The following is a 21,892-nucleotide window of genomic DNA, read 5'->3' on the forward strand; positions in this document are numbered from 1 at the left end:
GGAATCGGCCGAGCTCCTGAGAGCAGCCTGACTGAGCAGACCCAAGACCAGAGTGAAACTTCGTTCATCTCACGTGTCTAAGACCTTTGGCTTTTTGGCTTTTTCATTGACTCTTCTCCTGACAGTGCAGTTGGAGATCTGGCTCTCCCTAGAGGATTCATATCCCTGCCCCCCAACTTCCTCTTTCTCCCCCCGATTTGTGGCTATTTTCTTATTCTGTCAAGAGATGCCAAACTGACACAGTCACCAGAAATAACACAAAATAAAGCAAAAAGTAATTATAAATAATGCTTTTTCTTCTGACTTATGTAAACCTCTTACCTCAGAGGCTCTCCTTTCCTGCGCTTAGAACTTGTCTGTCCAGATCAGACACGCTATAAGCATTAGTCTCAAAACTTAATCAAATGCAAAGAAATTGGTGGTAGGCAGGACAAATAAAGGCTCGAAGTCTAAAGGAACAGACTTAGAAAGGTAGAAAGGTGCCTCCCTGCAATTTTCAAATGAACATGAGGTATGCGCTGCGGGGACAGAACCCGGGCTTGGGAGGCAAACAGATCTAGGTCTGAATTCCAGCCCAGGCACTTATTAGCTATGTGATCTTGGACAAGATACTTCACCGCTGTAAATTTCAGTTCCTCATCTGTGCCATGGGGATAATTCTAGTTTTAATATGAGGACAGGAAATAACATATGTAAAGCACCAATACATAGTCGATGTTTAATAAGCAACTTTCACTACCATAGTGATGGTTTTCACGGGACAAAGTGACCCCCTCCAACAGCCCACGGTGCCCTCTGTGTTTTGACCGCTGGGCTTCTTCCCTAATGGACATCTCTAGGAACTCTGAGCTCTTAATCTCAGCCCTCCACCCACACTCCCTAACTGGCCTGAGGCAAATCACTTATCTGCCTCAATTACTTCATCTGTACAGAGGAGGATAATAATATTTACCTCCCTCAGAGGAGTGTTGGGAGAATTAATGAATGCTTGCAGAGAACCCTGAGATCTACAGATGAAAGGCAGTGTAGAATTGCAAAGTATTATTATAAATATTAGTGTTATTTTGACACATTTGCATGCATGCATGTGTGAGCAAATGTGCACCCAGAGCACTGGATGAGAGTATGTGACTTTCAAGTATCATCCTATGAGCACCCCTGGCAGCCCATGGATGTTTACGTCTGTGTAATTTATGCACAATGAAACAACTGGTCTCAGAAATCAGAATTGGCGTAGCTGGTGTAAAATCAACCATAGCCTATGGTTAAGTGCTTTCTAGAAGCCTTTTGGCCAGTACCATAGTCCTTCCAGCTTCCTTTAGGGGTAAAACCTGACCATGTGATCAGCTCCCTAAAAGGCAGTGAAGTGTAACTCTCAGGCTTCTCTATCCACCAATTCGGAGAAACGACCTTGAGCCTAGAAGAATTTATCCCTGAGCTAACTGTATCCACTTGCAAAACACACGGTCATAAAATCAGATTGCAAAGAAACACCTCTTTCAGCCCACCTCACAGCCCTGTTCTCCCCCTTCCACATCAGTCGTGCCAAGTTCCAGCTCTTGCTGCTCCTCTCTTCTTTCCATTAAGGCCCGTGCTTCCTCCCACTTGTCCCCACTCCCCACCGACTGGATTCCCTCCCCTTAAGTGGTGTGAGGTAACATTACAACACTATCCACCATAATCTCACATCACCTAACTCCCCAGGGACTACTTCTGTGACCTGCGCTTTTAGGAATAAAAGAGTAAGAGCAAATGGAAGTTACGTGAGGAAGTTAAAATTCCCTTGTGCCTTGGGACTGAGCCCTCGGCTGCCATTCCTGCCTCTGCGAGGATGTGGCCTCCTCTGATTCCGGATACAGAGTAGCACATGGGCGTGAGCAAGACATATGTCTGGTCTCCCCCATAAACCTTTGCAGCCTGGCAAGAAACAGCAAGGCTTATTCCAGACCCAAATTCTCATTCCTGCTACAGCCATCATAAACGCCTGCTGACACCAAAGAAGAACAAGCCTGTAATCCTCATAAAAGAACATTTTTGAACCCTGGAAACCAAAGAGGGATACGGATGCCAGTTTTTAAACTGACATTCCCTCTGCTCCGGGGCTAGATTGGACATTGAGGAAGCAGGTGACTGCCTTCGAGTTACGGGTAGAAACTGCACACTGGCCTCCCTGTTCCGAACATCTCCCCCCATGGCCGGGCAGATGGCCTGGAGTTCCCACAACTTGCGGTTAAGACATTGTCTCCAGAAGGCTGTGTGAGAATGGAAATATGTGACATGAAAATCAGCATGTTGACTCATTCCAGCAGTGTGCTGGATCCAGCTCCCAGGGCCTGAGAGGGCCAACTCTGTGCATCTCTTCCCAATCAAATGGTCTCGTCACACCAATAGCCTGAAATCAGCCAGTGATGCCTGGAAATCACCAAGCGCTGCAAATCAGGGCTTTCCGCCCTTTGAGAAAGGTGATCGTGAAGCCTTTACTGCACAGCTCCAATTAGCACCCACTTTTATCCATTATCATTTGGTAATAAGACAGGTTTATGCTATTGCCAAGGAACGAGGTGCAGGTGGGTCTCGAGTATGGAGCGCAGGGAGTCAACCAGGACAGCAGGTGAGCGCGCTGTCGCAGTTGTCTGGGAGCAGCCAGAAGGTAGGGAGTGCCTTGGGGAGGAGTGAGCAGCATGCCTCCTTCAAGCTTTTGCCAAAGCTTGTCCTGCCTTGTAGATTCTAGCTGTGAGCAGAGGATGCAGCGAGCATCGCATTTCCCAGGATGCTAGCAGAAGAAACGTGGGCGTTAGACCCTTTGCTGCCCTAACAAACTAGGTATCATCTCTGAGCCTCGCTTCCCTTAACTATAAAATTCAGCTAACTGTACTCCTTTGGTGGGGTTTGTGAAGGATTCAGAGAGATACTGTTTGTAAAGTACTTGCCCTTCACAGAAGTACTAATATTGGTAAATTGATGGGCGCTTCACTGCCCCGTTCTTATTCTGTTTCTCAATGGTATTTGTTATGTTCAGTCAGTCTGGACCTGAAACCTTCAAACCCTCTGGCTTCTGAAATTCCATGCTTTCTTCGTTTTCCTTCTTCTCTGATCCTGCCTTTATTGGGTCTTTCTTCACTAATCCCTCTCAAAATGTAATCCAGGGCCTCCTTCTCTTGTTTCTCCGCTCAGCCTCATTAGGCAATCTCATCTAGTCCCATGGATTTACATGTTATCTTCATGCCGATGACTTCCAGACTCCTAGAATTATCCTCTGTCTAGACCAGTGATTCTTCAAGTAGGAACCCTGGACCAGCAGCATCAGCATCACCTGGGAACTTGTTAGAAATGCAAATTCACAGGCCCCACCCAAACCTTCTTAACCAGAAACTCTGGGGGTGGGCCCAGCAATCTGTTTTATCAAGCCCTGCAGGTGTCTCTAATGCTCCCTGAAGTTTGAGAACTACTGGCTTGGGCTAACGTATTTAATAGTCTTATTTACACTCTACAGAAATATCAGACTTAAGACACCCAACACAGAACTCCTATTCCCTCCCTAATCCTGCCCACCTACTATGTCCTCAGAATCACTCCCTGGAGACAATGGCATTATCAGCCACTTATTTACTAAACCTGGAAATCAAGACGATCCTTCCTCTGTCCCAGCTTCCTTAGCTCACCTCTAATCCCTTAGCGAATCCTATTAATTCTATCTCTGAGTTATAACATAAATTTGCTACTTTCTCCACATTTCCATCACCACATCGCAACTGGAACCACCATCAAATCTTGCTTGTTCAAGCAAGACCAATGCAACCTTCTCTACCTGCTTCCACTCTGGTCCCCCTCTAACCCATTCTCTCTGTCGCAGCAAGAAAGCTAGATCTTCTTAAAATGGAATTTGGCTCATGTTACTCTCCATCCTAAGATATGCTTTGGTTTCCCTTTACACCTAGAATAAAATCCAAACTCTGTACTATGGTTTCCATGGCCCTGCATGGCTTGACTCCTCCCCATTTCTCTGTCACCTCACCTAATGGCACTCTCTCCCTACTCCATCCCGCACTCCCTGGTTTTCTCTCAGTTGCCTGAATGGGCCAATTCCTTTCTGCTTCAGGGACTCTGTTCTTCTATCCGGAATTTTCCTCCTCACCCTGTGAGTGGATGGCCGCTGCGCATCCTCACAGTTTCAGGTTAAATGTCACCTCCCCTTTGTGTCCTTCCTTACCACCATTTAAGTCCCCTCCACACCCCATTATTCTCTCTCATCACCTTTTTATTTCCTTCCTGGCACATCTGCAGTTTGTTAGTTTTCTATTCAGTTATTTGCTCTCCCGATGTTGATGGTGTTTTGTTTTCTCTGTCCCCCTCACCCTACCACCTGAATGTAAACTCACAAGGGAAGGGGGCTTACTGCGTTCCTCGTTCCTCACTCTGTGTCTGTCACGGTGACCGACCGGTGACCAGTGCAGAGTGGGCAGCGGCTGATGTTGCCATTATTATTAACATGTGGAAGGGAGGGCAATCTGCTTTACTCAGTCTATCAATTCAAATGTTAATCTCATGCAAAAATGCCCTCACAGACACACTCAGAGTAATATCTGACCAAATGTCGAGGCTCGCTATGGCCTAGTCAGATTGATAAATAAAATTAACCGTCACACCACACGACTGATAAAACTTGGAAAGATGAAGACCCCTGCACGATAGTTAAACCAGGATTGAAAACACGTATATGTCGCTCCAAAACTCAGTTACTATCAGTTTTATTCACGAGCCCCAAGCTCGGTGCGTGCTACGAAGAAGATGCTGGTTCTTCATTTCTTTCTTTGTCCAGGAGTAAATGTTTTGATCAAGACTAACCCAAATACATTTTGTGGTACAGGAGCTTCTGCTCCAAGAAAACGAGACAAAGCACCAGTGCGGGTAAGGAGAGCGGATGGCGTTTCTGAACTGGGTCGCTAAACACAGACTGGAGATAAAACTACTCATTTTTTTGCTCTCTTGTTCATAGGAATTAAAGCTCTCAAATGATTCATCACTGTAGCTATAGCTGGCATACCAAAGGTGCTCAATAATTGTTTGCTACAATAGACAAGCAAACAAATGGAAACGGGATGTTAATTTGAAATTTTCTACTGAGGCACCAAGATGAGACAGAAAGGAAATCCCAGCAGAAGGTGCAGACCAAGATGTAAACACTTCAAGAAAATATTAAGAACTGATTTCTCAACTGTGGGTATGTTCATCCATAATGCGGACTTAAAAGGGCAGAGACAAGGCCTCCATGAGGGTCTGACTCACTGGGCTTTGGGATCCATCCCTTGAAAGTGCCTAAAGTGGGGCTTTGGAGAAGAGGATTTCCTGGGGTCCACTTCTGACGGTGGCTCCCACTGCTCAGCCCTCCTGCCACCAGGGGAGGGAGAGAGAGGAGTACCTGTCCCTTATCCTAGTCGTAGTGAGACAGGCTCCAAAGGGAGCATCTAGAGAGCCTGACGGGTGTTCTTCCAAGTCGTGAGACTGAAAAAGCGAGACGCTGACTAACAGCCAGTACAGCAGAGTTATAACTGCAAGCCAGTGCAGTGACAGCCCCCCAAATGTGTGAAATCCACAGAAGAATGCTGTCCCAGTGTCATTAAAAATGGAGCCCTGCCCTGTCTAAATAAGGTTCTGCCAGTGGTCACGAGAAAGTGGAAGAATGTGGAAGCCGAGTGATCGGTGAGGCTGCAGAGTGACCAAAGAAGGGACCCTGCCCACTTCAAAAGGAGTTGAACTTGCAGTGGCCCTGGAGGGGAGCCTCTGAGGAGCCCACAGAAGAACTTGCAAGGTCCAGAGATGGCAAAGTCAGCTTCTGACAGCAACGGTCAGTAAGAACCCGCCAAGTCCCCCGTCATCCCTGCCACTGGGCCCCCTGCATAGTCGGTGGGGAGAGGAGGAGAAATGCAAGGCAGGTAAGAAATGGGCAGCGATCCCTCCTCCACGCTGAAGGGTCAAGCAGAAGCACGATTCAACCAGGGGAAGAAAGGTGATTCAACATGACACAAATTCAGAGTTTGATTACGACATAGGACTGGCCAATTCATTACTCAATTGAGGCCATGATTATGACACAAGTGACTGCAGGGTATTTTTTCCCCTGGAGTGATCAGTGAACCAGCCCAGCCCAGATTTTAATCCAGAGTTTGAAACTGGGGCTAGCTCTGCTAAATAAATGTTAACTCTCCAAGAGTCTAGCTTCATCAGGATACTATTTACGGACTGAAAGGATAATGAATATATGAAACAATAAACCAAGCCCCAACAATTCCCAAAGCTAACCTGTCCATGATGGAGAGACAATTGCAAATGCTGCATGTCCTTTCAGATCCCACTTGCCTGTAGCATCTGCTAATGGAGCTTGGAGATAAATCCAGGAGAGCATCCTAGAGAAACAAGGAGGTTATTTTATTGATTATTTAGCCAAAAGCTATGACAGCCGGAAATCTTTTGAATTAAAGGACCCAGATACCTATAAAAACAACCCTCTTCTCCAATATTCCAACTCCCTTCTCAAAAGACGATCCAAAGTCAACAATTTGGTCTGTAAATTTCTAGTCCTTTCTCTGTACATTGGCATAAACACAGGGCCATGTAACCATATAGATTTTGGTGTTCGTTTGCCTTTTTAATGGATTCACAATGTATGTGTTATTCAATAATACTTGTTTTGACTGAACGTGTTTGTCTTTTTAACAGGTGCACATAATACTGATATATTATAATTTATCCAACCATGTTTCTACCGATGGATATTTAAATTGTATTTAATTTTTTATCAAAGTGATACAGAGGATTTTTTCCTAATGTCTCTGCGGACACAAATATTTCTTCAACATAGAATCCTTGTTGGGTCAAAGATCCATTAATGTAGACGGATACTGCCTGAAAGGTATCAATTTACATTTCTACCAGGACTGTCTGATGGCATTTACTTCCCCCATACACTTGCTGATGCTGGATATTACCAAGTTACAATTTTTTTCCAATCCACTGAGTAAAAAATGACATCACAGTGCTGTTTTTATTTGCATTTCCTTCATAAAAAGCAAGGCTCACTATCCTTTTATGTTTGTGGACCATTTGTTCTTTTCTGCTGTTAATAACCTATTCACATTCTTTCCCCATTTTCAATTGGATTGTTCGTCTTTCTTCGTATTTGTAAGGTATGTTTTTATTTTGTGGATACTAATTGTTAATTACATGCTTGACAAATATTTTTATCTCACTCTATTATTTGTGTTTGAATTTAACTTTTTAAATGGTGTCTTTGAGGAAAACTTTATATTTTTATGGGAGAAAAAGCAATATTTTTTCCTTCGTGGATTCTAGGTTTTGTGTGTTGCTTAGGAAGACCTTACCCCAGTGAAATATTCCTCCATCTTTCCCTTTAATACTCTTGCAATTTTGTTTTCTCAAGTTGAAGTTTTTAATTCATTTGGAATTATTATAGTGTGAAGCGGATATCTATATTTATTTTTCTAAATTGTTCCAACACCATCTCATTCTTTCTTCTTTGGTTAAAAATACCATTTTTATTATAAACTAAATTCTAATTAATTTCTTCATCTATTTGGAGATGTTCTATTCTGTTCAATTGTTCTCTTTATATAGGAGCTAATGGTATTTTACTTTAATTACTATAGCTTTACAGAATAAGGTGATATTGGAGAAGTCAAGTTACCTTGTTCTTCCTCATTCATTTTTTAAAATCTGGTATGTTTGAGAGTCACTTTTCAAAGTTCATAAAAATGTGAATTTATTAATTTGCAACTGATGTGACAGCTTTACAGTGTTAAACCTCCTTATTCAGAAACATAATTTCCATACTCATTTATTGAGGTCTTCTTTTGTGTTCTTGAATAAGGTTTTAAAGTATTCTTTACATAGGTTTTACGCATTTCTTGATAGATTTATTCCTGAGATTTTGTAGTTTTATTGCTTTTGCTGTTACATTTCCTACCTGCTGGTGTAGAATACTACAAATATCTTATATCCAGCCATTTTATTAAAAAAAATTCCTTTAGGGGCGTCTGGGTGGCTCAGTCGTTAAGCGTCTGCCTTCAGCTCAGGGCGTGATCCCGGCGTTCTGGGATCAAGCCCCACCTCGGGCTCCTCTGCTGGGAGGCTGCTTCTTCCTCTCCCACTCCCCCTGCTTGTGTTCCCTCTCTCGCTGGCTGTCTCTCTCTCTGTCAAATGAATAAATAAAATCTTTAAAAAAAAAATTCCTTTAGTTAATTATCTTTGCTCCTCTCTAGAAATTGGTCTATAATTTTATCATATATTATTTTTGTCCCTTTTTCCACTTCTAATAAACTTTTTTTAGAGCAGTTTTATGTTCACAGAAAAATTGAGTGGAAGGTATGGAGATTTCCCATATAGCTCCTATCTTAATACGTGCACAGCCTCTCCAACTCTTGATAACCCATACCGCTTTGGTACATTTGTTGTAATTCATGAACCTACACTGACACATTATTACCACTCAAAATCCATAGTTTACATGAGGATTCACTCTTGATGTTGTACATTCTATGGGTTTGAACAAATGTATAATGTCATGTATCCAGCATTATGATATTACACAGAATATGTTCACTGCCCTAAAAATCCTCTGTGCTTCATCTATTCATCCTTCCCCCACTTCGCCCCCCCCCCCAGTCCCTGGCAACCATGGATCTTTTTATTGTCTCTTTAATTTTGCCTTTTCAAGAATATCATATAGTTGGAACCATACAGCACATAAACTTTGCAGACTGGCTTCTTTCTTTTTTAGCACTGAATAATATTCTTGTGTCTGGGTGTACCACAGTCTGTCCATTCACCTACTGAAGGACATCCTGGTTGCTTCCAAGATTTTGACAATTATGAAAAAAGCTGCTGTAAACACCCATGTGCAGTTTTTTGTGTGAACATAAGTTTTCAGTTCATTGGGGTAAATAACAAGGAGCACAACTGCTGGATCCCACCATAAGAGTATGTTTAGTTTCGTAAGAAATGGACAAACTGTCTTCCGAAGTGGCCACAGCACTTTGCATTCCCACCAGCAATAAATGAGAGTTCCCATTTCTCCTCATTCTCATCAGCATTTGGTGTTGTCTGTGTTTTGGATTTTGGACATTCTAATAGGTATGAAGTTATCTTGTTACTATTTTTAGTTATTTTTTTAAAGATTTTATTTATTTATTTGAGAGAAAGAGAGAGAGAGTGAGCACAAGCAGGGGAAATGGCAGGCAGAGGGAGAGGGAGAAGCAGGCTTCCCGATGAGCAGGGAGCCTGATGTGGGGCTCAATCTTAGGACCCCGGGATAATGACCTGAGCCGAAGACAGACGCTTAACTGACTGAGCCACCCAGGCACCCCCTTATTATTTTAATTCCCAATTCCCTAATGACATATGATACGGAACATATTTTCATATGCTTATTTGCCATCTGTACGTCTTCTTTGGTATAGTTTGTTCAGTTCTTTGGCTCATTTTTTAATTGAGTTGTTCATTTTCTCATTGCTGGATTTTAAGAGTTCTTTATATACTTTGGATAACAATCTGTTATCAGATGTGTCTTTTGCAAATATTTTCTCCTAGCCTGTGGCTTGTCTTCTCTTTCTGTTGACACCATCTTTATCAGAGCACACATTTTTAATTTCAACAAAGTCTAGCTTTTTAATTATTTCTTCACAGATCATTCCCTTGGTCGTTTATCTAAAAGGTCACTGCCATACCCAAAGCTACATAGATTTTTCTCCAATATGACCTTCTAGGAGTTTTATAGTTTTGTGTTTTACATTTAGCGCTATGATCCATTCTGAGTTAACTCTTGTTTGAAACGTATAAGGTCTGTACCTACATTCACTTTTACTGCGTGTGGACGTCCAGCACTACTGGTCCACTGCATTGCCTTCACTCCTTCATCAAAGATCAGTTGACTACATATATGTGGACCTATTCTGGTCTCTTTATTCTGTTCCATTGATCTATTTTTCTGTTCTTTCACCAATACCACACTGTCTTGATCACTGTAGCTTTATATTAAGTTTTAAAGTCAGGAAATACTAATCTTCTTTGTTCTTCTCCTTTAATATTTGGTTGGCTATGCTGGGTCTTCTTCCTCTCCACATAAACTTTAGGATCAGTTTGTCAATATCCATAAAATAACTTGCTGAGATCTCAACTGGGATTGCATTAATCTATAGATCACGTTGGAAAAAACTGACATCTTGACACTATTGAGTCTTCCAATCCGTGAATATGAAATCTCTCTTCATTTATTTAGTTCTCTGGTATCTTTCATCAGAGTTTTGTAGTTTTCTTCAAAAAAGTTTTGTAAAAGTAGATCTTGTACAAGTTTGGTAAGATTTATACCTAAGTATTTGGTTTGGGGGGCTGCTAATATAAACGATAATATGTTTTTTATTTCAGATTCCACTTATTCATTGTTAGCATATAGGAATGTGATTGACTTTTGTATATTAACCTTATATCCTACAACCCTTCTATAATCACTTGTTAGTCCTAGGAGTTTTTTGGTAGAGTCTTTTGAATTTTCTATATAGAAGATAATGTCATCTGCAAAGACAGTGTATAGCTTCCTTCCCTATCTGTATAGCTTTTATTTCCTTTTCCTGTGTTATTGCACTAGCTAGGAACTCCAGTATGATGCTGAAAAGCAGTGGAGGGAGGAGACATCTTTGCCTTGTTCCTGATCTTAGCAGAAAAGCTTTGAGTTTCATACCATTAAGTATGATGTTAGCTGTAGTGTTTTGTTTTGATTGTTTGCTTGCAGATGTTCCTCATTAAGCTGAACAAGTTCCCCTCTATTCCTACTTTGCTGAGAGTTTTTTTATAATAATATTTTTTTATTATATTATGTTATTCACCATACAGTACATCCCTGGTTTTTGATGTAAAGTTCGATGATTCATTAGCTGAGAGGTTTTATCATCGAATGGGTGTTGGATTTTGTCAAATGCTTCTGCAGCTATTGTGATCATCATATGATTTTTCTCTTTTAGTCTTTGATGTGATGGATTACATTAATTGATTTTTGATTGTTGAACCAACCTTGCATACCTGAAATAAACTCCACTTCATTGTGATGTACATTTTTATACATTGTTGGATTTGATATGCTAATATTTTGTTGAGAATTTTTGCGTCTGTGTTCATAAGAGATACTGATCTGCAGTTTTCTTGTAATGTCTTTGTCTGGTTTTGGTATGAGGGTAATGCCAGCCTCATAGAATGAATTAGGAAATACTCCCTCTAGCTTCTATCTTTTGGAAGAAATTACAGAGAATTGTTATAATTTCTTCCTTAGATGTTTGATAGAGTTTACCAGTGAACTCATCTAGGCTGGGTGCCTTCTCTTTTGGAAGATTATTTATTATTGATTCAATTTCTTTAATAGATACAGAATTATTCAGATTATCTATTTCTTCTTGAGGAGGTGAGCAGATTTTGTCTTTCAAGGAATGGATCCATTTCATCTAGGTTATTAAGTTTATGGGCATAGAGTTGTTCATAATATTCTTTTATTATCCTTTTAACATCCATGGTATCTATAATGATATCCCCTCTTTCATTTCTGATATTAGCAATTTGTGTTTTCTCCCTTTTTTTTCTTGGTTAGCTGGCTAAAGTCTTGTTGATTTTATTGATCTTTCCAAAGAACCAACTTTTGATTTTGTTAATTCTCTCTATTGACTTCTTGTTTTTAATTTCATTAATTTCTGCTCTAATTTTTAGGATTTTTTCTTATGCTTACTTTGGATTTAATTTGCTCTTCTTTTTCTAATTGCCTAAGGTGGAATCTTAGACTATTAATTTTGGATTTTTCTTGTTTCCAATATATGCATTTAATGCAATAAATTTCCTTGTAAGCACTGTTTTCACTTTACTCCACAAATTTTGATGAGCTATATTTTAATTTTAATTTAGCTAAAAATATTTTTGTATTTCTCCTGAGATTTCCTCTTCGACTCATGTGTTACTTAGAATTGTCCTGTTTAATCGCCACATATTTTAAAAATTTTCAGCGACATTTCTATTATTGAGCTAGCTCAATTTCATAAAGTCTGAAGGCAGACATTGTATGATTTCTATTCTTTATACTTGTTAAGTTGTATTTTTGGCCCAAAAAGTGGTCTCTCTTGGTGAATGTTCCATATGAGCTTGAAAAGAGTGTTTAATCCGCTGTCATTGGATGAAGTAGTCTAAAGGTGTCAATTATATGCAGTTGAATGACTGTGCTGTTGAGTTCAACTATGCCCTTAACTGATTTTCTGCTTGCTGGATCTGTCCATTTCTGATAGAGAAGTGTTAAAGTCTCCAACTGTCATAGGGGATTCATCTATTTCTCCTTGCCTGTCTATGAATTTTTCCTCATATATTTTGATGCTGTGCTGTTAGGCACATAGACATTAAGGATTGCTATGTCTTATTGGAGTATTGACCTCTTTATCATTATATAGTGTTCCTCTTTATCCCTGATAATTTTCCTTGCTCTTAAGTCTGCTTTGTCTAAAATTAATAAAATTCCTCCTATTTTCTTTTGATTAGAGTCAGCATGGTATATCTCCATCACTTTAGTTTTAATAAATACATGTCTTTATATTTAAAGTGAGTTTATTATAGACAATACATACTTAGGTCATGTTTTTTAATATACTCTGACAATATCTGTCTTTTTTTAAGGGTTTTTTTTTTTTAAGTAATCTCTATACCCAAAATGAGGCTTGAACTCACAACCCTGAGAAGATGATTCACATGCTCCACTGACTGAACCAGCCAGGCACCCCCAATCTCTGTCTTTTAATTGATGTATTTAGACCATTGACATTTAAAGTGATTACTGATATAGTTGGGTTAACAGCTGTCCTTATTTGTTACTATTTTCAATGGTTTGCCCTTGTTTTTTATTCTTACCTTTGTCTTCCACACTTTTTCTACCTTTTGTGATTTTCACTGAAAACCATTTTATTCTTTTATTAGCCCATTTCAGATATTCTATCTCCTTTGGTCAATTTTATAATTTGCAATTACCTAGAAAATTATACATTTCATCAAGATTTTCAAGTTTATTTATATGTCTTTGTTTTGGTAGAATTCCCAAGTAATTCCTTCTTTTCTGCTGTTTTGTTGCCTTTCTCACACCAAATATATTTGATGTTCTGTAGTAAGCTATAAATGGAATAGCAAAAGTTTTTGTTTATTTCATAAGTCTTTTCATTTTATGTTCTTTTGATTTTATTACTAAAATCTTTTTTGTGGTTTTTACAGTTTAAAAGAAAAGTATTTCTACTTTTATCTCTATTACGCTGTTCTTCAATTTCACTCATTCACTCATTCATTCATTTATATCTTTCCTACTTTTATAAGTAGACTGCTTTAAGCAAGACTATTTCATTTAAGACTGTCTATTCCAAAGACGATACACTCCTGCCCCTACCAACAATAGGAGTCCCATATCATTATTCTGCCACCAGGTGGCTGGCTAGTGATACTGAGATATGGTGATATAGCAGGGCTCAGTGTTGGTATCTGCTGTTGATGCACTGGGTACCCTTCAGAGGTAGGGGCCAGATCCCATACATAACTTCCACCCCTACTGCCATACTTTCCATGAACTCATTGAGCAATCGCTAGAATGACCAAAGAAATTGGCTGCTGATTGACTTCCATGGAATGGGTCATCTGGTCCATCCTTTGGCCATTTGATTATTGAGAAGGTCCTCAGTTGTGAAGATCCTTAGTCAGCATTCATAAATATTCACAAATATTGTCACACTCTGGGTCAAAGACAGGGTAATGGGAGTGGCTCACCAGGTGCAGGTGATAAAGGGGTGCACTGTTTGCAGAGAATTTAAAAATAATAATACAGGCAACTATAAATTGTCTTCTTTTTATTAGCAGCATGTGCTGGCAATTCTAAACAATGTCAGTGCTACAATACTCCTCCCTCAAAAAATCTTTTGTTGATTTATGTTCTAAAAACCGTTTGCACCTGGGGCGGACCACTCCTACCACCTGCCCCTTGGTATGTCAAAATTTTCCATCCACTTACTCTGCCCCTAGACCTTCTTATTGCCAAACCTCCAGTATTATTTTTTTCTAGTCTCTGCCCATCCAGACAATCATTAGCCCCTGATAATCAATTTAGACTCATAACACAGGACATCTCTCTTTCCAGGAAATGTGAACAAAAAGATGTACCACTTAAAATTTTGCCCAGAGGGAGAATTTCTCTTCATCATTTTCACTTGTCATCATTGTCAATTCATCATTATCATCACACACAATTGAGGTTAGTAAGTACAGCAGTATGCATGTAGGGCAGAGTCACCACCCTTACATCAGGGTTAATGTTTTGTTTTCTTATTTAAATGGTCATACGGTGCTCTTCCCACCATGAAGTTTACCAGTGGGTTGAAGGAGATATGGTTGTACATCAAAGGTGGGAGTACTTAAAATGGGCATCTTATGTTCACACAGCTTACCGGTACCTTTAGGTCTGTTAGAGCTCAGTCTCATGGGTCCCACTTGCCCTGTCGAGGAAGTGCTACAAGCACACTCAACCTTATAGCTTGGTAAGATAACACCCAATTTATGATAAACAGTGCTGTAGCAAACTAGATAGAGCCCACATCTAGGATAGCAGCTGGCCGGAGTTCCTACCTAATTAATTTCTCAAGAATCCAATGACATTCTCCAAAAAGATTTGCTGCCTTCACAGCTCATTTGGGACAGTTAGATAGGGATAGAAGAAGTCACCACTCCTGTATCTTTCAAGTTTGTGATGAAGTCAAATATCTTTGCAATATCTCCAAGACTGAGGTATTGTTTTGATTTCCTGTTCATTTATGTTCTTGAGATTATTTGCATAAAATTATTCATAACAGTCCTTTACTATCCTTTTAATACTTCTAGGATCTGTAATGATGACCTCTCTTTCATTTACACAACAGTGGCTTGTGTTTTCTCATTGCCTTAACTATATTTTATCAATTTTATTAATCTTTTCAAAGAACAAATTTTTTACTTTCGTTACTTTTCTCTATTGTCTGTCCATTTTCTGTATTGATTTTCATTCTTATCTATATTAGTTTAATTTTTCTACTTAGTTTTGGTTAAAATTCCTTTTTTTTTCTGTTATCTTAATGTGGAAGCGTGGGTTACTGACTTTAAGCCTTTCTCCTTTTCTAACATAAGCACTTAAAAGTATAAATTTCCCTCCGAGCGCTGCTTTAACTGTTTCCTTTTAATCTGAAATATCTTCATTATCATTCAGCTTAAAATATCTTCTTTGTAATTGATTTTTTGATCCATAAATTAGTTAGTAATACATTGTGCAATACAAGAATTTGAGAATTTTTTAGGTAGCTTTTTGCTGTTGATTTCTAATTTAATTCAGTTGTTTTTAGAAAATACATTCTGAATAATTTTCCAGGCTCTGTAACTTATGAGACTTGTTTTATGGCCAAAGAGTACAAGCCAAATCTTACTATTTGTACAAGAGGATGTGGTACAAAGCAGGCACTCCATAAATATTTGACGAATAAATAAATGAATGAACAGTTGCCACGCTCACGCAGAGTAAAGTGAATTACACAAATTACAGAGGTCAAAAGAGAGTAGTGAAATCACGATGGGGCAGCAGCATATAACTTCTCTATAGCTCAGATGCAAGGTCCTTGTTCTTTAGCAACTGGATCTGGAGAAAGTACAGAAAGAATGGGAGAAATCCTGCTGCCAAAAGATGAGAACAAAGGACAAAGCCTTAAGAAACAGACAGCAAATGCTGGAGACAGAAAGAAAACAAACTAAAAGGGACCAGAATCCGAAGTGAGGCTTCACCTCTCCAGATAGTCAAGATTTCATTAGTTTATCACAGTTGTCATTTGTAGACCACTGATGATTTAAGAAAGCCTCATGTGTACTAATGCATGTTTTAATAATTGAACTATGGGCAAAGGTAACTCTAAGTAAACCTAGATTTTGTTTCTTTTTGTTTCTAAACCAATGCCTGTTGCTTTCAATGTCCTGAATGAAGTATCCCATAATATACAGTCACCAGCCAGGTACCCTGGTAGATGCTCAAAATAATTCAATCTACCAGGGCCCCATCTACACAGAATAATTACGTCCAGCTGGGGCACTCCCTGACTCAATGATTTAGGTTGGTCAGTCTTACAAATATTAGAGAAACAATCTCTCATACGGGAACCCCAGCTGGTCTTGTTACAGCATAGAATTTCTTCACCCAGAAGGAGTTTAAACAAGAAAGAAAGCAAGCATTTCATGTTTAACTCCTTCCCCAGTAAAATTGCTTTCTGAAAGCACATGTTTTGGAATTTCTTACCTATACCATCTCATCCAATTGAAAATTAGAACAGAAACAACATAGAATACTTTCTTTAGGGTAACCTTTTTTCTGTGTAGATACAACATAATTTAGCAAATTCCATAGTGATGGTTGTTCAGATTGTTGCCAATGTTTTGCTGTTGTAATAAATGCTACAGTGAACACCTTTCTATATCTATTATTGCACTCTTATGATATTTACCCTTTAAAATAAATCTTAAGAAATGGAATTTCATTTTTCTAGCCCTAGTAGCTAGCAAAATCCAGAACAGAGTAGATATTACGTTGAATTGGTACTGTTCAAAGAAAAAACTTTTGGTTTCACACACTTTCTAAGTTCTTTATTTAAGTTTCCTTAAAAATAAAAAAGCAACTTCTTAAAAAAAAAAAAAAAAGAAAAGAACTCTAGGCCTACGTTTGCGGCAGCTAGAAGCTTCTGGGGCAACTCTACTGACCATTGTGTATGAGACTCACCTCTCTGTGGTTGGAAGACCACATTGGGACACATAGGCTTGCAAGTTCCCACAAAGCTTTCTTTCTCACCTGAAAGAATGGAAAATACGAATTAGGTAAAAGACATCTGTTTCCCCTATTTGGCTTTTCTTGGATTAAGATCCTGCATTTTCTAATTGTTTTTCTCCCATTCAAGAGCTGCCTTTCCTAGTGAGGCAGAGCAGGGAGAGGTCCTTTTTCGGTCTTTGCTTCTGAGGCTTGGTGACCCACTGTGCTTGATGTGTTTGACATGCTTAATTTCATCAATTGGACCTGAAGAGGTCTTCAGGTCTTCAGTGATTCTGAAGGAGGTGTTCAGGCTTCTGGAACTGTGTATATGTCCATATGGGGGACTATTAGACCATAGACCAAATGCTTTAGTATACGTACACAACTTCTTAAGGTTAAGTGCATATGACACAAAATATTTTATGAGAATATATGTTGATTGTATTCCCCTAACATCAGATTATAAAATATGAAATAAGGGGAAAATGTTTTTGGAATAATTATTGTTGCTTTTTGGAGTGTGGTTGGGAAGGGAAGTAGAAAAGTAAGAAAATACATGTTAGCTTAATTAAGCACTCAAATAAATAGTACTTTCATGTTATGTAAGTTTTTAAATTAATATTAATAAGTAAAAATTAAATTTTGATATATTTTCTTACTTGCCATCAATGCTTCAAAATTTTCATGAAAATTCACATTTAAAAGAAAAAGTTAATTTCAGATGACATTATGGAAGGATTCATAATAGCTCCCTCCCCATGGTGGCATACAGTCAATTAATTTTCCTGGGTCTTGTGTTCCTCATCAATAAATGTTGAACTAAGCAGTTTCTAAATAACCCTCTCACCCTAAATTCCATGATTCTATGTATTTGGAATGAAATGATTCATTGCTCTGTAGGTCATGTAGCTCTCTCAGGAATGCAAGGAGTTAACAAAACAAAAAAAAAACCTCAAGATATAAATATGGACTTTTTGTGAACTGCCAATAATCTGTTATTTACTTGAAAATAACCCCACAAGTAGTTTACTGATGTAGTCCTTTCTATAAGAGTTTCAATTTAAGAGGAAATCACACACACAGAAAAGAGGAAATCACTATTCTATCTGTATGTATGTAGTATGTCAGGGCTGGGAGAAAACTTTCAAAAACTGTCCTCAACATTTAAAAGAGTAAAGACACCAAGTGTGGAAGATTGGAAAAATCTGGACCTTGAATCACAGATGAAAAAATTTCAGTTTAGTCAAGTATGAGGTTATGTTTAATGTGGTCTACTTATTTTCTTCTGCTGCTTTGTAATGCAGTTGTAAATGCTGAATTTTGATGAAACTACTCACTCACTGATTGGTAATGATGCTAATACATTTTGAAGATTACATCTAGTTGTTTCATGATCCAGTTCGACTGTTTTAGACCCAGAATAAAGGTAGCACAATGCAGTGAAAGAACACCAGAGAAAGCCAGGGAGACCTGGATTACAGGCTAGACTCTATAGCCTTGGACCTTCTGCGTCTCGGTTTCCTCTTTTGTAAAATGAGAATATTGAATTGCTTAGGTCTCTTCCTCCTTTAAGATTCTGTGGTTCTATGAATGAGCTGGCCAACCGTTCTTCTCATTGCCTATCAAGATTCTAATTCATCCCTGATTCTAATTCTAGTAAAATTGCTTTACAATCACAATTTCTTGTTTTCACCTTAATAATGACAATAACAACCACAAACCATCATCCACCCCTTCTGGCTTTTGAGTGTCCCATTCTCAAATACAGGAGCCAAGAAACATGAAGAAAAGCTCACAAATAGAAAGAAAGGATAGAGAATCGAAAAGAAGCTCAAGCACAGATTTTCACACCCAGTGAGAAGGGAGGGGAATAGGCATATTAATGAAGATTCCTTATTGCAGGTGGTATTAACCTAACTCAAACAAATGTAGGCAAATTCAGGGAATTTATTAACCCTCATAAATAGAAGGTTCGGAAGATCCATCCGGTTTCAGGTACACCTGGATCAAGGATCATAAATGACAATATAGGGACTCTGTCTCATTTCCTTCTTTGACAGGGAGTTCTTCAACGGATTCTTTCTAAATCACCAACAAGGTGATGGCTGAAAGCTGAAGACTCAAAATGTATACAAGGTTAATAACCAAAAGAGAGAAACATGTTTTGTTTTATTTCCCAAATAACTCCAGGAGAAAGTCCCAGGAAAGAACAGTTCACTGATCTGACTTGATCATGTACCTATCCCTGTACTAATCAGTATGGCCTATGGGATGGGTTGTCTGATTTATGGGAGCACTGCAGGTGTTGTTTCCACTTCTGTAGCTGGAGTAGGCAGTAGAGTCAGGCCTATGAAACCCATATGGAACAGGTTGCTCACAGCAAAGAAGGGTTTTGCATTCTGAAAAAGTGGGGACACAGTGCTAGAAAGAACACAAACAGAAGGCCATTACAATAGATTTCATTCGACATTAAACATCAAAGATAGATGAAAGCTATCTGGAATGATGAGTTCTAATAAAAAGGATTCTGAGCTATGTGAAGGCTCACTGGGAGCGGATGTGAAGATTGATTAGCAACGTATGCAATGGACACTGCAGTGGACAATAGAGATGTGCAAAACCTATAGTTGCTCTCCCTTCCTAGTGCGAAATCACGATTCAGCTCCTACCAAGTACGGTCAATTCAACCACGAATCCTTCAGAATATCACAGGGATGGGCCCTACTTTTGGGAATTTCCATTTATTCATGCTTTTAAAGCTACTTAAATTCTTAGAGATGGGAATACCTCCATGATGGAAATTTTTACATTTTATTTGAAGTCATGGTGGTCTTTAGGACACAAAAAATGATCCTAGCTAGCAGTGGTTTTTAACAAAGAATACGTATCGGAATCATGTAGACAGTTATTTTTAAATGTATATGTCTAGTCTCTATCCCCAAACTTTCCAGTCCAATAGGTCTTGGTAAGATCCTAGAATAGTGAAATATGACTATTATATATGAAAGTTATACATGCTCATGGTAGAAACAAACAAAACAGGACAGAGAGGTACAACATGAAAAGTAGAAAGTCCCCTCCCTCTCAAGAGGGATCTAGGTGGGGAATAGGGAAAAAGGATTTGTTGTATATAAATGTCTATATTGTTTGAAATGCTTTTTTACAACAAGCCTGAATCAGTTTTGTGTTTTATAGTAAGCTTGATAATCTAAAACACTTAACTTCAATCAGAAACTGCAATGTCCATGCCAGCCAAATTGTCTTCACTGAAACTATTCTAGTTGTAGGTAACAAAAACAGCATAAAATACTTCTAAAATTTCTTTTTGAGACAATATGCTTTTCTTACTCCCCTGAGGCAACCCTGTGGACAGTTCATATATTCTTTCAGAAGCTTTCTATGTATAGAAGTATATATCTATATCATAAAGGGGGTACGAACCCATAAGTATATGCATATCTCTCCTCTTATTATTAATGTAAATGTGATAGAATTATATTATTAGGCATATTCTGTTCTATAATTTGCTTTATTAATTATTTTGGCCTCTTTCTCACAGGATCTACCTATACTTTCATAAAATCTACCTCCTTTTAGTGACTTCATAATATTCCAAGTTTTTCCTCATATACTGATAATGCTTCAGCACACATTCTTTTAAATATATATCTGGGCAGCTATGCAAGTACAGCTATGGAATATATTCCTACATAAGGCATATTAGTATATATGTATATTTAAATTTTTGATGAATACTACTGAATTGCCCTCCAAGGAATCACACCAATTTAGAGACCCCCCCAAACTGTGACAATATCTGTCTTCCCTACTCTCAGATGGCAAGTCTGTTTTAAAGAAAGCTTCCCAGATCACCTTGAAATATATTCCTGATCAAGAGCCGCTGTACTTGAAGGCTGTTACTTAAAAAAGAAAAACAGTCTCATTTCTATACACAAACAATAATATACATTAGTATATATATATACATATATACTAATATGTCTTATGTAGGAATATATTCCATAGCTGTACTTGCACAGCTGCCCAGCCATCAGGGAAATTCAAATCAAAACCACATTGAGATAGCACCTTACGCCAGTTAGAATGGCAAAAATTGAAAAGGCAGGAAACAACAAATGTTGGAGAGGATGTGGAGAAAGGCGATCCCTCTTACACTATTGGTGGGAATGCAAGTTGGTACAGCCACTGTGGAAAACAGTGTAGAGATCCCTCAAAAAGTTAAAAATGGAGCTACCCTATGATCCAGCAATTGCACTACTGGGTATTTATCCCCAAAAATACAGACGTAGTGAAGAGAAGGGCCATATGCACCCCAATGTTCATAGCAGCCTTGTCCACAATAGCTAAATCATGGAAGGAGCCGAGATGCCCTTCAACAGATGACTGGATTAAAAAGATGTGGTCCATATATACAATGGAATATTACTCAGCCATCAAAAAGAATGATTTCACAACATTTGCAGCTACAGGGACGGGACTGGAGGAGATAATGCTAAGCGAAATAAGTCAAGCAGAGAAAGACAATTATCATATAGTTTCACTCATTTATGGAACATAAGAAGTAGGAAGATAGGTAGAAGAAAGGGAAGAAGGAAGGGGGGGTAAACAGAAGGGGGAATGAACCATGAGAGACTATGGACTCTGGGAAACAAACTGAGGGCTTCAGAGGGGAGGGGGATGGGAGATTGGGATAGGTTGGTGATGGGTCGTAAGGAGGGCACGTATTGCATGGAGTGCTGGGTGTTATACGCAAGTAATGAATCATGGAACTTTACGTCAAAAACTAGGAATAGGGGCGCCTGGGTAGCGCAGTCGTTAAAGCGTCTGCCTTCGGCTCAGGGCGTGATCCCGGCGTTCCGGGATCCAGTCCTACATCAGGCTCCTCCGCTGTGAGCCTGCTTCTTCCTCTCCCACTCCCCCTGCTGTGTTCCCTCTCTCGCTGGCTGTCTCTCTGTCACATAAAAAAAAAAAAAAAAAAAAAAAAAAAAAAAA

General features: G+C 38.9%; 1 long non-coding RNA gene across 1 annotated transcript in view; it reads right to left on the minus strand.

The window, feature by feature from the left end:
* The window catches only part of LOC103672993, a 324,581-nt gene that overhangs the window by 36,907 nt on the left and 265,782 nt on the right, over positions 1-21,892 (minus strand). Inside the window, exons 4-5 of the long non-coding RNA XR_571277.2 lie at positions 16,853-16,921; positions 6,301-6,404 (exon numbers count right to left, since the gene is read on the minus strand). This is a non-coding gene — a long non-coding RNA (uncharacterized LOC103672993). The remainder of the gene's footprint in view (positions 1-6,300; positions 6,405-16,852; positions 16,922-21,892) is intronic.

This window comes from Ursus maritimus, unplaced genomic scaffold (genome assembly GCF_017311325.1).
Source record: "Ursus maritimus isolate PB19 unplaced genomic scaffold, ASM1731132v1 scaffold_25, whole genome shotgun sequence".
Taxonomy (NCBI): Eukaryota; Metazoa; Chordata; class Mammalia; order Carnivora; family Ursidae; genus Ursus; species Ursus maritimus.